At 35.8% G+C, this 19,085-nt stretch overlaps 1 pseudogene; it reads right to left on the bottom strand.

Moving 5' to 3' along the window:
* Positions 1-7,536: 7,536 nt before the first annotated feature.
* LOC133182606 (tigger transposable element-derived protein 4-like) lies at positions 7,537-10,004 on the bottom strand (annotated as a pseudogene).
* Positions 10,005-19,085: the final 9,081 nt, after the last annotated feature.

The raw sequence follows: 19,085 nt of genomic DNA, 5'->3' as shown, positions 1-19,085 counted from the left end.
AAAAATCTTTCTCTCAAGAACAGCAAAGCCATGTTTAGTCATATTGATATGGAAGCATCCTTGGGTAGTGTAGATTAAAGTTTGTTCAAATGATTACCCCTGGGGGTAGGGAGGGGCCACAATGGGGTATCAAATTTTTGCAAAGGAATATAAATATAGGAAAAAATCTTTAAAAATCTTCTACTCAAGAACAGCAAAGACATTTGTTATATTGATATGCAAGCATCCTCAGGTGTTTAAAATTCAACCCCCTCCCCCCCCCCCCCCCCATGTAAACTTTTCAATACTGAATTGATTTTTGCTTTTTCTTAGCCATTGTGCTCAGATGAGCGATGCGACCCATGGGCCTCTTGGTTGATTTTGTAGGCTAGCTTGATAGAGGATAAAAGCAAAGTACTGAATTTAAACAACATGTCAATGGACAAAATATTTAATGAAGCATTTCATGTGTTTCCAAACATTAAAGACACATGCAGTTATGACCATTTGTTTAAAATGTTAAAAAAAATGTTTCCCACTATAAAAAAGTCTTCTGTGTGGCAAAACGGAATTAATGGAACAAAAAGAAAACCTGGTGTTAGAGGCTTAGTATTTGAAGTTCTACCTGAAAAAGCTTTCAGCTTTGCAGATATATCAACATTTGTTCCAAAGCAGTGGAATGTATTAGAAAGAACAGATGAAAATCTAAAATTAGGATTATTGTCCATTGAAAAATTTAATGGAAATTCTGTCCTCACTGAACTAATAATTAAAAATACAGGTTTTATTGAACTGTTGGTTGCTGGTACATCAGTAGATCTATCCACGTATCTCATTTCCAATTACACAGGGTTTAATGAAACTGCGATTTAAGGCTTGTTCAAAACTTTGCAGACAGTTTCTCTTTGTCATGGAGTCACCTTACAACCTGATGAAGCTGACTTCTTCTCCAGCGGAAAAAAAAACTGTAAAAGAGATTTATGTTTTTAATAAAGCAACAAAAACTGTAATCAGGCATGTGGACTGTGTTAGGGTTGTCCGATTAAATTCCAAGTTAGAAAAATGTGCAAAATGTTCAAATTACATAAAATATAAGAAAATATGGCATTCAAGTAAAAAAAATTCTAACAGTACCAAGGAAAACATTGATCCAAAGAACAAAGTACGTTTTGGGGCGAATTTGGCCGATTCTTAAAAAATATTGAGATTTATCGTATGTAAAGTTTAGAATTTTATCTTTCTAATGATATATAATTCACTTATATCTGATCACGTGGAATGTATCGGAAATGACTCTTAAAAAGTGGTATTTCATGACCGTGACGTTAGTTCCGACGTCCGTTTATCCGAAAGACGTCAATGACGTTATATTTTATTTGCATCATATAAAGATCAAATATTAATATTTATAAACGATGGGAGAGCTTTTTGTAAAAAAAAAAAAAAAAAAAAAAAGTCATTTGCGATTAAGTTTCCATAAAACGGGTGGGGTAGAAAAAGATTTTTTCATATTGAAAGCATGCCAAATATTTATAAAATTTCCTGCGTGGAATTTAAGGCAACTCAAACTATTTTCAATCGGTCTCTTTCTTTCTCTCTCTCAATCATGTTGCCGTATACTAATGTACTCTCTGTAAAGATATTCCTTTTAATGTAAAAAAAAATTCTTAAAATCACCTAAACAGTAAAAATAATTATTCACTCAATAGGATTTCCTCATTTCAGAAGAAAGACTATTCGTATTAACAAATAAAATATTTTTGCTATGCATATTTTGGTCATTATATTTCCCCTTTCTGTTGATTACGTAAGACAAAGAAAATTCGAGGTGAGGAAAATGTAGAGAATATTTAATAATGGTATGTCTAATTCTTGAAATCAGTTCACGTTTATCGACAAGAAAATTTTTATCACAGATAATATAAATAACAAAACTTCAAAAGCAGTCTACATTCATTCCTCCGTAGGACTCTCTGCACTACTGTCGGATTCATCAACAACACGGGCAGCGTCTTCAAGGTGATCCGCCCAGTTTCGAACGCCATTCAAAGGTTTAGACTGGTGCCGTGCAAAGGAAAGATACCAAAGCACGCTGGTAATGTGTGCACAACACCCGACAACACGGGATCCAGATTTACATTTACAGTACCACGATAAAATAGCCCCTTCACTGTGGCGAATCCAACAAAGGTGTTTTTTGGCCGACACGTGACGACTTTTTTTTTGCTCCAATTATGTTTGGTTTATCTTCGGCAATAAGAATGTCATACGCACCGTCATCTTGGAAATATTCATGTGAATGCTCTGGCCATCTTGACCTGATAGGTTCCTAATGTGATATTGCGGATCTCATCTTCAGAAAGAATAGCAAAATCTATAGCAACACTATCTGCATCAACAGCTTTCCACCGGGAAGGTCTCCTGTCCCAACCATCGCTTTCCACGAGCTCTCTGAGCTCATTACCTTTCTGGGATAAATGAAGCATTTTTAATGCGATGGCTTGATCGTCGTCTGCTCCAGAACTTAACGGAGGGCAATATCTGTTGGAGATTGCAGCAACTATGCGTACATAATCGGCTATGAATGGAATCTGATTATTGGATACTGTCCGGTCCAGGAATTTCCAACGCTTTATTCGTCCGTTGGCGGACTCCACAACCCAGCGCACCTTTAAAAGATATGAAAAATAATTTGCAAAATTGCAAGAAAGAATAAAACGTCAGGAAAAAACTCAGACTGACTTTCAGATAAAAATACTTAACATATGAACTAATTACAAATATACACTAGACAAAATTGCTAACGCACCACTTATTATTCTTATTTGTGAATTGATCATTTTCCTGATTGGTACTAGTATATAAAATATGCCATCTTTTCCAAAACAGTTGGATTGACAAATGACTTGCTGTCATGTCAAGACCCTTAAAGGACCTTGTCCGAAAACCAATTTCCCGACGTGCACTGCGCACCGTTTTTGCCAAGATATGAAGTTGGTGATTACCGATGGTGGTCCGTGACGTTGCGACGGGAGCAATCTCCCACTTAAAAATCAAATGATATACCCTGATTGACTACCATATCGCTTGTAGTCATCCAGTGCCTTGGTGTCCCTACCAAATCCATCCAACTTCCGGTTGCCCCAATTTTGTGGAACAATCTTGAAATTATTGTGTGGCGCTCACTTAATGCCGTCGATATCTATTGTAAACATTTTTATGATCGTTAATTCATTTTCAACAATTTTTCACCAGAGAAATTCATAATCATTTAATTCTTTTAATTTTTCACAAATTTCCTCAAAGGAACCCCCTGCAGACACCATACTGGCTGCCTTAACACGCTTTTCTAGAGTCAAACGCCGCATACGGTGTAACTTTTTTTTCTGAGTTTTTAATTAGTACAAGCATAAAGAACACAACCACAAAGAAAAAATTAGAAATTTATTCCACCAAAAAATTTTGGTATCTTGCCCTTAGAAACATCGTTTATGGCTTTGACAAAATCTTGTTCATCTTGTCTAATTACTTTGTCCAAAATAATTTTATGTCTAAATACACTTGAAAAAATGCTGGATTTAAAGCAAAAATCACCAAAGTCTTGTTTTAACACGTCGGGAACAGGGGGTAACTGGAAAAGGTCGCCACATCCTACAACTTGAATTCCTCCAAAATAATTATCATTTCCTCTTGTCATTCTGCATATATATTCTAATTGGTTGAACAGTTTTAAAGAAAGCATTGAAATTCCATCAATCACTAAAATGTCAGTTTTAAGTATGTTTTCTTTGTACTTGGCAAAATGTTCATCATTGAATATTTTAGTTTGAAGTTTTTCATTAGAAAACCGCCCATCTCCAATGCCTGACCATGAGTGAATAGTCACCCCACCGATGTGCAGCGATGCCACGCCTGTAGTCCCCGTTATTGCAACGAGTTTAGCAGAGTTCTTAAACTTTTCTCTAATTTTCTCGATTAAAAAGCTCTTTCCAGTTCCACTCTGTCCCAGAATTAAAAGATTGTGTCCGTTATTGATGGCGTTAAACGCGTCTTCTTGCTTTGGATCCATTTTGACTTGTTTACTTTCTGTTTGCTATAAATAACCATAAATTTTCCAATGCTATTTAAGAAACATCCTCATAGCCAATCAAAACCGACATTGCATTCTGCCCGGGACTAGCACATACCATTCCATGGTTGAATTCGACTTTTCGCTTGACGATGTTTATGGAGATGAAAGAAAATAAAGACAAGCTTGCCATATATGGTTGTGTAGATAAATTATCGTAGAAGACATAGGTATAAACAGTTTACCAGTGCATGTCCTCTGAAATTGTAAAAGAGTGCGATTCTGAGGGAGGGGGGTACTCCGTGTAATTCGGAGTTGGATACCTTGTGTTATTATTATACTATGGGTTAAAAAATTTATTACAGAAACAAGTGCCTGTGAATCATACATTTGGAATTTTTATAGTCAAATTTGGGAAAAAGGGCGCCTTTTTCACGTTGGGAACGGAGCCGAATATCGGCCCCAATTAAAGAGAATTGAGAGTCCTGTACCGGGATGGACTAAATGATCTATCTTCGATTGTCATCTTTTAAATTCAAGTAACCAAAAAAAAAAAAAAGATACAAAACAAAACAAAAAAAAAACAGACAACTCATTACAATTTATGTTTTTACTTTCCAGATTGATAGAATGAAAAAAAATAAACATGCACGAATTGATACATAAAATAAGTCTAATTATTAATTATATTTGATTCAGTGTTCATGACCATAATGTCAATCAAGATCACTCTCCATTGATTCCATTTCCCTTAAATCATCCACATTGTATTCCATGGACATACTGTCTTGAACATCGTAACCGAACGAGGTACATTCGGATAGTTTAGCGTTCTAAGCTTATTCTGATGAGACTCGCTGAGCATGCAGAGTTCATAGGGATGTGCGATTTTATCGGTATACCGGTATATCGTGTTTTTGTTTTTTGTTGTTTTTTTTTGCGTGATACGTATCGTGATACGCAGACTAAAATACCGGTATTTAGAGACATAATTATAAATTCCAGAAATAATTCATTTATTGTTCAATCTTTCAAATTTCAATTACAGGAAGTGTAAAAAATGTTGCAAACGGTAAAAAAAAAAAAAACGGCATCCTAGCATCTAAACATGCTTTATATTAAGTATGTATAAATAAAAAATGAAAAAAAAGTTAAGTTTTATGTTTTTCCAGCATATTTCTAGGAAAAATTTTAAAAAGTGAAGTTATATGTTTTTCCAGCATATTTCTAGGAAAAATTAAGAAAATCATTGTAACTAAAAACTTGATTATACAAATATCAAGATATCATCGTGATATTTGGGGGGGGGGGGGGGGAATCGTGATATATCACGAAATTTTTTGCGATACCCATCCCTAAGAGTTCAGTATCTTTTAGTTCTGGAACAGATTCATGTATCTCTTGGAGGGCATCTCTAAGTCTCTCTGATTTGTTTCTGTTTAAAGTGACGCCCTTCTTTGTTGGTATGGGCGGGCTTCCGAATGTCTAATATCCACTGTACGATAGCCTGGTGATAATGAAACGAACACGCCTCCACATACATGCCACAGTACTTCTCCATCCTCTTTTCCTGCGTTGTCTATGTAGTCTTGGATGTCTGGTAAAAGGGATTCAAATTTTAACCAACCTGCTAGAGGAAAGGCAACTCCTTTCTTGGTGGCTACGAGACGACCATAGGATTCATGACGGCGAGAAACACGTCATTAAATTCTTCCTAATTTATCCTACATCTTGTCTCTTGGGACTGCGGGTGTGTATCTTTCATTGATTTGTTTCTGAAATCTCTTCCTTCTTTGGTATTGATGACAAATGATCTTTCCTTGGCTAACCTCTTTTCGTATTCAGACTTCGTTCCATTGTCATTATTCATTAAGAGTATTGATAAGTCAGCTTGATTGGTTTTCATTAAAGCCCCACAAAAGCCCTCGATCCTTGACGTAAAATGATGCTGATCACTTTTCTGTTTTGAAAATAACTGGTTTTTTCTGCTTCTGTTTGTTGTCTCATTTCATCGGTAATTATATTTGAGACGTACAATGTTCCGCAACTCGAATTGTCATCATCTTCTATACCAATTTGGAGTAGTTTGCTTGTTTTGATGTTTGTTTTCCATCTCTGTCCACAACAAAAATCTCACAAGAAAGTTAACCTGTATTCCCTTCTAGACTTGCTCGGTACTGTTGAAAATCTTTTATATTATTTATGTTTATATATGATTTAATAACGTGTTTTTGCAATTGACTATAGACTCCCCATGTAGAATTCTTAAACATCACTCTTGAAGTGTGGGGCTCTGTAGGGTTTAAGAGACTTACCCATAATTCCGTGTTTTGTGTCTGAAGAGAAAGATTAACAATTGCCGCGACAATAATGATATAAACCAAGAGCATCTGGCAGAAATACACGATTTCAGATTTGGATATTTTTGTCCCGAAAAGTCTCCAGTTGTCGATGAATCTTGATGTTGTACCATTTTTTTAGCGCGCTTTGTGTTTTAAAGACTTTATGTTTCAAGGTCAGTGACCATGGGATGTTGACCTCATTTATGATTTTAGATGTGACTTTTATCTTGATTTTATGTCTCAATGTCAGTGACTGTTGCAAACAATGTTTTGACCTTGATGTTATGACCTTGACCTGATTATATAAAGTTATGAACATTACGTTGTGACCTTGATGTTATGAGCTTGACCTGTTTTACATAAGGTTATGATCTAGGCCTACTTTCTTTTAAAAATGACTATAGACTCCCCCCTTGTCTGTGACCTCAATTATGACCTATGTGGGTTGGCTCTGGAAAACCACATGACGTCATCTTGACTGTAGACTAATTGTTCCCCAATTCCCCCCTTACTTCTTAGGGCTTGTAAACAATTACAGTCAAACCTGTTTTAAGAGGCCACTTTTTTGAGAATGACAAACTGGCCACTTAAGACAAGCGGCCTCTTATTCCAGGTTTCAAACCAATGAACAAAAAAATGCGAGTATAGTTGTACATGTATATTCATTTTCAAACATCTCCAATTCCACAATTTCAACACATCTGAAAAATCAAGTTACATGAAATCCTTTTTATTTTACGTTTTATTTTACATTTCATTTTACATAGATTTCTGAAAAAAAAAAATCTTGTTTTTTTGTTTTGTGTTGGTAACAGCCATAGTGTTTATGATGTCACATGAAATCATGATATGTTCTAACAAGTAAGCGTTTCCCTGATGCTGTGCAAAGATTTTAAGTTTTTCTAGATATATATTTGCATCTGAAATAGATGGAACATTCAATTCTTCATCAACAGGATCATCAGAAATGTCTTCATCTGATTTTTTTCTCTATGTCCAGGATTTGTTGTGCTGGTAGATCCCAGTCAATATTATTAGTTTCACAAGTGTTACTGTACCAACTCACTAAAGTCACATCCAAAAAGTTCAATTGATAATTTTAGAACTGATAAAGGAATATCGTCATCTTCATCATCACTCTTATCATCACTGGATCACAAATGTCATCAGCAGTAGGAAAAGAAAGCCTGCCTTTTCAAAGCACTTGGTAATGGTGCCAGTCTCAACTTCTCGCCAGGCTTGATTTAGCCAGTAGACAGTGTCAAGGATATTTATCTGGCGAAGAAGTTCTGTCCCCCCAACTCCTTAATTGGTGTTTTTCCATCTGAGTCAGAATGTACTGCATCTACAAGTAATAAAAACATTTTTATGCCCCTGGATCGAAAGATCCCGGGGGTATATTGTTTTTGTCCTGTCTGTCTGTTTGTCTGTCTGTCTGTTATCAACTTTAACCTTGCCCATAACTTTTGATTGGTTGGAGCTATGACTTTCATATTTCACATGTGTATTTCTTGTGACAAGACCTTTCTTTGGGTACCATCATATTTGACCTTGACCTTGGAGTTTGACCCACTTTTGCAAAATTTTATGAGACTTTAACCTTGGCCATAACTTCTGAACATGGTGCTTGGGGTTTCAAACTTCATATGTGTATCCTTTGTGACAAGGCCTTCCTTTGGATACCAACAACTTTGACCTTTTGACCTTGACGTTTTACCTACTTTTGAAAAACTTTAACCTTGGCCATAACTTTTGAACAATTGGTGCTTGGGGTTTCAAACTTCACATGTGTATTTCTCGTTACAAGACCTTCCTCTGGATATCAACCTCTTTGACCTTGACCTAGGAGTTTGACCTACTTTTGAAAAACTTTAACCTTGGCCATAACTTTTGAACAGTTAAAGCTAGGGCTTTTATACTTCACATATGTAATCCTTGTGACAAGACATTTGTTTGGATAGCAACCACTTTGACCTTGACATAGGAGTTTAACCTACGTTTGAAAAACTTTAACCTTGGCCATAACTTTTGAAAGGTTGATGCTAGGGCTTTCATACTTCACATATGTAATCCTTGTGACATCACCTTCCTTTGGATACCAACCACTTTGACCCTTTGACCTTGACATAGGAGTTTGACCTACTTTTGAAAAACTTTAACCTTGGCCATAATTTTTTAATTGTTGGTGCTAGGGCTTTTATATTTTACATATGTAATCCTTGTGACAAGTCCTTCCTTTGGATACCAACCACTTTGACCCTTTGACCTTGACATAGGAGTTTGACCTACTTTCGAAAAACTTTAACCTTGGCCATAATTTTTGAATGGTTGGTGCTAGGGCTTCCATACATATGTAATCCTTGTAACAAGACCTTCCTTTGGATACCAACAACTTTGACCTTGACCTTGATGTTTTACTTACTTTTAAAAAACTTTAACCTTCGCCATAACTTTTAAACAGTTGCAGCTAGGGCTTTCAAATTAAACATTTTTTCTCTTTTGGCCTGGATTTTGACTTGCATTTGAGAAACTTTAACCTTCGCCATAAGCTGCCATACGGGAGCATCAGTGTTTCACAAACACATCTTGTTTTTAATAAAAAACAGACTTAAATCTCATCTTTTCAAATTAAATCACGCCTTACCCGTTTTCTCCTAAATTTAAACTTTGTGGTCCGATAATGCCCATGTCCATTGGTTGTGTATGAGATGTTGTATTTGCAGGAAAGAATCTTAACTCGATGTTCCTTAACTGTATTTTGAGATGGGATTGTGCATTATTCATAAATAATAAAATTTTACGGTTTTGTCGCCCCATTCTTTGATCCAGTCCTTTTAACCATGTCTCTATTATTCCACTATTCATCCAGGATTTTTTGTTATAATAATACGAAACTGGTAAGGTCTCTAGTTTAATTTTTTAAAAACATCTCGGATTTCTCGATTTGGTAATTAATAAAGGTTTAACCTTTTCCCCGCACATAGAAGCACATAAGGCTACAGTTATTCTGTCTTGATTTCTTTCCTCAAGCACAATCCTTCCCTTTCACAAACAAAGTTTTACGTGTAGTTTCTCTAAATAACAGCCCTGTTTCGTCGATGATGAAAATGTTCTTGGGTTCATAACCTTCACAAATCAATTTATTATAAGTTTTTCTTTCCAATCAGGTACTGTTTCTGTGTTTACGTCAACCCTTTCCCCACTCATTAAACTAAAAGAAATAATATGTCTTTACCTAAAAGACTTGAGCCACCCATTCGATGCTTTGAATGAGTCATTGTTAAGTTGAGACGCGAATGTTTTTGCCTGTTCCTGTAGGAGAGGTCCATTGACACATATTCTGCGTTTTGTGGCATCCTGAAACCATGTCCAACACAGTTCATTTATTTCCTCATTCCCTGTAACGTGACGACGTCTTTTTCATTCCGGATCGACATTCTTTTCTATATCCTCCAAAACTTCATGTTTTCTTTTTAATAAATTATTAATTTGAGTTTTTCCACACTTTAAAATCTCTGATATCTTTCTTGAAGACAAACCTTGTTTACTAAGCTCAGTAGCTTTGTCCTTATCTTTAAAGGAGAGGACTGTCCTCTTCCTGCCTTCCATTTCATTTCATTTTCGTTACAATGCTTGATTTTTACTCAGAATACGTCATTAAATCAGATCTTAAGAGTACATGTAAACATACTAGGGCTAGCACAGACTGACCAAATGATAACCTCGAGCGAAATTGTAATTAATGCATTGAGTTTATATCATGAACATATTCTACAACTTACTTTCGTATGTAAAGAACAACATAACTGGTGTAAAAAATCAATCATTTAATTATCTCATTAAATCCTGACAGAATTCAAATTACACCCGCACTTCTTGGTCATTAACTCATTATCAGCTGTTCATCTTTGGCTTCTCTGTGGGATACGAGATCACGTGGCAGACGGAAGTCATGTGACGAAACACACAAAATGGTCGTTGAAAACAGGCATGTTGAGAGCATGGGACCTAAAAACACTGGCCACGTTAGACAGGTGGCCGCTTTAAGGACATACGCAACATAGTTTGAACTTTATTGTCTTTTTCCCTGGAGTTTCAATACTTAAAGGAATTGTGTGCTACATTTGTATGTCTATATATGCTGTTGTACACTTCTTCTAAAACAAGTTTGGATAAACAAAACATCTAGAATATGTGTTTAGTAATTTTTGTGTATTTTTCTTTGAATTATACAAGAATTTTCATCAATTGATATCTTTTCAAAACCCCTGGTAATACATGCTGATTTTTTGCCGACGAACATCTGATGGCACTGTAATCTTGAATTAAGAATATCTTGAAAAATTATCAGTAGGTAAGGTACGTTGCGTATGTCCTTAAATGGGATAAATATAGTGAACGGGCGGGATTGAAACTGGCCGCTCATGGGGAGTGGTCGCTGATTAAAGGTGGATGTAACAGCAGGTGAGACTTTTATAGTTTTTCCTCAAGAAAATTAATGACAAAACTTTAAAGGAATCGGAGAGAATAGTTGCCATATTGTATGTTGCAGATTTATGCATTTCTCAAAGAGCATCCAATTTTGCTGAAAAAAAAAATATTTGCAGTTAGGGCAAAATATTGCATTTACTTACAGCACAACACCCTGGCACATGAAGCTTCATACACCATTGAAGAAATCAACTGATTTACCTGTGAAGTCTAATGCCACACATGAGTATTTAAACCTAAGTGATACTTGGTAGACCAAATTTTTACCCTATTGACCTATCCAGTAAGGTATTGAAAACACTTCGCCATTCGCCATATAAACAAACATGTGGACCATATCGTCTAAAATAAAATGTCACTGAAAATTAGTCTTCTGCAACTTTTTAAGAAAGTGGGGGGAAATGCGCAAGTTCAGGATATCCTAATTGGCAATTACGAGGTCCTACTGATCTTAGTGCATGGAGTTTGAACAATTCAGAAAGAATGAGTTAATTTCTAACAACAATTTCACATTTCAAAAAAGAAAAAAAAAATTGAAGCAGTACCTTCCTCTTCCTTATCTTGCTATGACGTTTCGCGGTCTTTGTGGAAGAGTAGAGACTACATTATGAAAGTGGAGAATAAATACATGTAAGATACGACTATATGCATCACAGTAACTTTACGTTAAAGAAACACACCATACTCACCGCCCGATCAACCAGCATCTGAAGTTTTTAGCTCTACTGGTCAGTGACCAGAAGAGCTTGTGCGATAGTAAGCTTTCCTTCCTTCGTCCGTCTGTCTGTAAACAATTTTTTCAAAACACTAATCCTCCTACAGGTTTGGACTGATTTCAATATAACTTGGCACACAAGTAGGCTATACTAAGATACATAATTCTGTCTATCGGTCTTTTGATTTCAATGAACGGTGTTGCCATGGTTACTAAAAATAGAGATTTCTGGGAAATACATTCAAAACGCTAATCGTCCTACAGTTTTGGTCCGATTTCAATATAACTTGGCACAAACTAAGATACATAATTTTGTGTATCGTTTTTTTTTATTTCGATGATCGATTTTGCCCTGGTTTCTAAAATTAGAAATTTCTGTGAAAAACTTAAATGCTACTCCTCCTACAGTTTTTCAGTATAACTTGGCACACAATTAGACTACACTAAGACACATAATTCTATGAATCGTTTGATTTTGGATGAACAGTGTTGCCATGGTTACTAAAAATAGAAATTCCTTTGAATTTCTTTCAAAACCCCACTCCCCCAAGAGTTTTGGTCTGATTTCAGTTTTATTTGGCACACATGTAAACTACACTAAGATACATAATTTTGTGTATGGGTTTTTGATTTCGATGAACGGTGTTCCATGGTTACTAAAAATAGAAATTCCCTTGAAATACTTTCAAAATGCTTCTCCTCCTACAGTTTTAATCTGATTTCAATGTAACTTGGCACACAAGCTGACCAAACTAAGATACATAATTCTGTATATCGGTTTTTGATTTCGTTGAATGGTGTTGCCATGGTTACTAAAATAGAAATTTTTGGAAATACATTCAAAAATACCAATTTCCTTAAATACTTTCAAAATGCTACTCCTCCTACAGTTTTGGTCTTATTTCAATATAACTTGGTACACAAGTAGACTGAACTGAGATACATAATTGTCTGTATTGTTTTTTGCTTTTGTTGAATGCCATGGCTACTAAAATCGAAATTTCTGTGAAAATCGTTCAAAAGGCTTCTCCTACAGTTTTAGTTTGATTGCATTGAATGTGCCACAAAAAGAGACTAAACCAGGGATCGTTATTCTATTTATTGCTGGAGCAAAGTTTGAAGTCCAAGTGCTACTTTTATCTCTCTTTTGTTATAACTACAAACCAGAAGAGCTACAGTCTCGTAAGAGACTTCTGGTTTCTGAATGAGATATTGGCACATGGGGTATACCAGGCTGACCGACAATTCTCTCGGCTAAATAGTTGTTGCAGATGTAAGCATATTGTGTTAAATATGAACGCCCTATCATATGTAATTCAAAAGTAATCACCAAAGTTAATTTTTAGGTCACCTGAGTCACTCAGGTGACCTATTGCTATCTGTTTTCGTCCGTCGTCGTGCGTCGTCAGTCGTGTGTTAACAATTGAATATTTTCAGCTTCTTCTCTGAAACCGCTCAACCAATTTTGGCATATGGCATTTATGAGTGAAGGGAAACAAAATTTGTGAATTTCATGGTCCCAGCCCCCCTGGGGCCGGAGGGGTGGGGCCAAAATCTCTTAAATTAGTGCAATCTTTAAAACTCTTTCTGTACTCCTGGACAACAAGCAGTCAAACTGCTGACATGATTGTAATAAGCAATGAGCCCTCTACCAAAATTGTGAAATTCATGGCCCCAGGGTCAGGGGTTCTGGTGCTAGGGCGGGGCTCTGTTGAATATATAGTGAAAATGTATTATTTCTTAAAAAATCTTCTCCTCTGCTCTTGGGTATTAAGCCAATAAACTATGTACATAGTTATGATGAGGAAAGGTGCCTCTTCCAAAATTGTGAATTTCATGGCCCCAAGGTCAGGGGTTCTGGTGTTAAGGCGGTGCTCTAATGATTATATAGTGAAAATGCATTAATTCTTTAAAAATCTTCTCCTCTGATCCTGGGTATTAAACCAATGAACTATGTACATAGTTATGATGAGGAAAGGTGCCTCTTCCAAAATTGTGAATTTCATGGCCCCAAGGTCAGGGGTTCTGGTTTTAAGGCGGGGCTCTAATGATTATATAGTGAAAATGCATTAATTCTTTAAAAATCTTCTCCTCTGCTCCTGGGTATTAAACCAATAAACTATGTACATAGTTATGATGAGGAAGGGTCCTCTTCCAAAGTTGTGAAATTTACGGCCCCTGGGTCAGGGGTTCTGGTGTTAGGGCGAGGTTCTAATGATTATATATAGTGAAAATGCATTAATTCTTTGAAAATCTTCTCCTCTGCTCCTGGGTATTAAGCCGATAAACTATGTACATAATTATGATGAAAAAGCGTGCCTCTTCAGGATTGTGAATTTCATGGCCCCTGGATCAGGGGTTCTGGTGTTAGGCGGGGCTCTATTGATTATATAGTGAAAATGCATTAATTCTTTAAAAATCTTCTCTTCTGCTCCTGGGTATTATGCTGATAATCCAAGTACATAGTTATAATGAGGAATGGTGCATCTTCCAAAGTGAAGAATTTTATGTCCCCTTGATCAGGGGTACCATGGGGGGGGGGGGGGGGCTCTAATGGTCATATAATGAAAATGAATTAATGCTTTGAAATCTGCTGTTTGGTATTAATTAACCATTTATGATGAGCAAAGGTGCCTTTTTGAAAATTGTGAAAATTTGGCCCCAGGGTCAGTGGTTCCTATGGGGTGGGGCACTACTGGAAATGCATTTTTCTTTGTTCCTCTGATCTGCCTCTAGGTATTAAGTAATCTAAGTAAGCATGCTAAGTGTATAGTTATGATTAGCAATGGTGTCTCTTTCAGAATTGTGAATTTCATGGCCTTTGGTTTAAAACATGAACCCAAATTCAATTGTTGGAAAGTTGTTGCATGATACTCAGGTGACCTATAAGGCCCGTGGGTTTCTTGCTAATGGTGGGATTCAATTTTGTACGAATCTGATGTCAACTTCCTGTTTATCCGTGCGTCTGTCCATTCAATACATAACAAATTTTGGTCGCAGTTGTCTCAGCAACTATTCATCGTAGATGCTTTAAATTTTAGCACACTCTTTGTTCAGGCATGCCATATGGTTGGATTCATTTTTGTTTGAATCTGATGTCAACTTCTGTTTATCCATGCGTCTGTCCATACCATTCATTATTATTTTATTGCAGTAATTATTACAAAGTAATTAGTAATTATTGCAGATGCTTGAAAATTTAGCACACTCATATGGTGGGATTCATTTTTGTACGAATCTAATGTCAACTTCTTGTTTATCCCTGTGTCTGTCCAAATATGAACTTGTGTATTCACATCAGAGCGAGGTTATTATTAGTGAGCAGTGGCTCACAGACTTCTTGTTGATACTAATTGTTAGGCCATTGTTTACACACTGAATTGTCGACGGATTTTTCCGTTATTTCCCGATCATGACGAGGAGCACACGGCAGATGATACAAATCAGGAGCAGAGCAAACACGGACCTCTAAAACATCTGAGGTGGGATCTTGCTAAAGAGAAAATGTCAATTTATGAATATGATATTGTTCAAATATGTGAAGTAAAAGTGGTTCATTCTAAGTTTACACATTGAACTAAAGCTTCTAAAAATTTGTCCTTTAATAAATGTTTCTGCATACATGTACAAACTAGGCCTATACATAAGGTGCGAAAGCTAATTTACCCCCCCCCCCCCCCCGGGCGCGAAATAATGTGCTCAAAAATTCAGTTAAATGTGCACATTCACTTCTTTTATCCCTGATGGAAATGGAAACAGAGCACCCTCGAAGTACAATACCTGTACATATAACATAATACACCGGGTATCAAAATAAAGTTCCTAACATGTAACGAGAAAACGTCAAGTAATGAAACTTAGATTTTCAAGTTAAAAAAAAAAAGATGGAGAAGGGGGCGTATGTCTAGTACTGCTCCTTCACCAACTGCGGAATTTTGAACAAAGTATTTTTTCTACTATATGCCTGTCATATAGGACCGACTTCATCTGTTGCAAGATCGGCGTAAAACGGCAAATGAAGTAAACTGGCGAAAACAAAAAAATAATTATATTAAACAATAATCAATTAATTATGATCTATCATTTTTTACATTATGTCTTAGCGAAAAAAAGTTGAATTACTCAATATTCAATGTAAAAAAAAAATCATGAACCTCATGAAAAATTTTAATTTCGAAAATAACAGCAGATTTTAAATATATGAATGGCGATTTGTTCAAGAAATGCAAACAATTAAAGCACATTCCGAGTTGGTAAAAAGTGTCCGCATTTTAACAGTTTTTTTTTTAATCTTCTCCCCATATTTCTAAGACCGGCGAATCCATCGCCGGTCATTTCAAACCCGCAAGATCGGCGTACGCCGGCGAACTTTCCCCGGTCAAATGAAGTAACAAGCCGTGTTATCAAAGGTCAAGCGGCGCATTCGGCGTACGCCGGTTTGACAAATGAAATCCTATCAGGAACTATAAAATATATAACTGGTATCAGCAGTAGTAAAAATTAAATTCTCCACGCTTGCGCGGGATTTCATCTAGTTTTGTATAAAATTGTAACATCCAAGTTATGTAAATACATTTGTGTTTTTGCGAACTTGCTGAATGCGAAATAACTCATATTTTCCTTTGAGTTATCCTTCTTTTTCCTTATCGAGACACAAGTTTGACTTCGCCATTTGAAAAAAATAGCCAATATACTTTTGCTACGGCCCAGTGTTTGACGCCACAAGTGTTTTGGTAAAAAAACACATCAAATCTAAATCTTTCTTTCTTATTCATTTGGTATTTCACTGAAATGCCTCCATAATTAATCTCGACTTACGTGAGCTGAGATTTGAGAAAATCCTCGTACTAATTTCATTGCTACTCTAATGATGAAAGGGTAAAATTTATGTTTGGTTCATTGATCCTGCAATAGTTGTACATTCGCAATGCACAAGTCCCTGTCGCCCGCGTGATCAGAGTGTCTGCTCTAGAGTCGCGGAGTAAGGAGTTAATCCTTACGTCGCGGGTTCGAATTCCACTGTGGCATCCTTCGAAGGAGACCGTATAAACCGAGGTCCCGTTTTGCACTAGCTGTTGGAACGAAAAAGATCCCTCACTGCTCAATGGCCCTAAGTGCTGAGCAAAGGTCAAAAGCAGCTCTCCACTGGCAAATAGTGGCGTCTCCATATGAGTCAAAAATTCTCGAGAGAGTTAAACAACAAACAAACAAACAAAATATAATAAAAGTAGGGATGTCAACAAATATTCGAATATTCATTCGATGAGTTAATATTCGAATATGAATTTAAGATTCGAATATTCGGTGTTTTTCAGATTTCACAAAAAAGGTAATAAATTTTAATTAGAACAGTGCTGGAATTATCCCTGTTTTATTGACTAGCGATTCCCTGATATCTTTCGCTACTTTCTTATCTTCTAGATTTTCTAAATTACCAGGGGTATTTCATTTTAAGTAAGGTATAAAAGAAATAAACAAGAATTATTAATGCATAATACAAAAAGTACTTTCAATAGTTTAATATGATCGGATCTAGAATCGAGGACAATGAAATGAAAACCTTCTTGAATGTCTGAGAGACGTGATGATTTTAGTTATGAAAATGAATTTTATTGATCATTGAATTACATCTTTGATAGAATCAGCCTGTAATATTGTGAAGGCCTCAATTTCAGAATAATGCATCAATTACTCGATTATCTCTGGATGAGTATATTCCTAAACTTTAAAATCATTATCGGGAAAGTAATGACCTAAGACAATTGTCTATGGAAGTGTTTGTTTATATTTTCAAAACATTGTATCAAAGATTATATTTTACGTGTATCTCTTATTAAGCAGATAATTGTAATTAATTACGTGTATTTAAATCTGAAGAGTAAACGACAATCTTGCCGCTGGTTAGACGACTGACCAGTTCGTCAGTTTGAGCTTGTATGGATATCATTTGTCAAAATTATATTTCAGTTGTATACACTTAAATCAACTATTTATTTTAAAAATAGACAAATATAAAATGTAGAATTCCTTATTTTATATCTACCAAAGTCTACATCCAATTTTACTTCCAAATACTGACGCAAAACCTGCCATCAAAGTATGATGATGTACATTTAAAATAAACCAGATTTAATTTATTCTAACGAATATTCGAATATATTCGAATACTTTCATTGAATATTCGAATATGAATTATTGACATCCCTAAACAAAAGAGATATGTTACTTGTTTCTTATTTTTGTCGAATTTTTATGACCCTTTAAAAGAAGATTCGGGATCATATAGTTTTTGCCCTGTCCGCAAAAAATTAAACATTACCCAAAACTTTTGATTAATTGGAACTATGGCTTTCATATTTCACGTGTATTTCTTGTACAAGACTTTCTTTGGGTACCACCATAGTTGACCTTGACCTTGGAGTTTGACCCAGTTTTGCAAAATTTTATCCAACATTAACCTCGGCCATAGCTTGATCAATTGGTGCTAGGGCTTTCTTACTTCTTACTATATAATCCTTGTGACAAGACCTTCATTTGGATACCAACAACTTTGACCTTAAAGTTTGACGTACTTTTGAAAAACTTTAACCTTAGCCATAGCTTTTGAATGGTTGGAGCTAGGGCTTTCATACTTATCCTATGTGTAATCCTTGTGACAAGACCTTCCTTTTGATACCAACAACTTTGACATTTTTAAGGTATGTCATTCGTGACGTGTTATATCAATTATTTTATTTAGATAACTACTGATATAGCATGACTCAAAATCTTTTTTTAAAAAAAAGGGGGGGGGGGGTCAGTGTGTGCATCTTTCTGAGCAACAGTACAATTAAATTGACCTTTTAGCACTTAAATTGTAACTCTAGATTAATCACTTTAATTATATTTTACCAATGTACTCATGGCAATAATATAATCTTATTTTATGTAAAATAGATTGAATAATTATATTTATGCCCCCCATCGAAGAAGGAAGGGCATATTGCTATGGTGCTGTCTGTCGATCGATTTGTCTGTCCACCAACAGTTTCTGTTCATTTTCTTCGCAGAGGTTGCACATACTTGAATGAAATTTGGTATACAGATTTATAAGAATATCTAGGTCAAGTTCTGCTTTGGGTAGGATCGAGCAATTATTTGACAGAATTTTGCCCCGTGGACTTAGAAAAATTCCAATTATTTGCAGTTTCCGTTCATTTTCTTTGCAGTGGTTGCAAGGGATATATTTTTCATACTAAATTGTTAGGTCAGAATAGAGGTATAATCGATACGCCAGAAATGTAACTTCTACACCCCCTAAGAACATGCTAAAATTATAGCGAAGCGTCGCTCGTCAATGCGAGCTCTAACGACAACGCCTGTGCGAAGAGAAAATTCGGACTACTGCACATTCATTCAATAGAATTTTTTGGTTTGATGCAGTAACTCTGGACCCACAATGCAGCGCTTGTTGTTCTCACTGCTAACTTCGTTCGCGCGGTAACAACTA

This window comes from Saccostrea echinata, unplaced genomic scaffold (assembly GCF_033153115.1).
Source record: "Saccostrea echinata isolate AGI-Se365-2 ecotype Australia unplaced genomic scaffold, CSIRO_AGI_Sech_v1 ptg000009l, whole genome shotgun sequence".
Lineage (NCBI taxonomy): Eukaryota > Metazoa > Mollusca > Bivalvia > Ostreida > Ostreidae > Saccostrea > Saccostrea echinata.
Note: the sequence above shows the minus strand (reverse complement) of the source record. Positions and strands in the feature narration are given on the sequence as shown.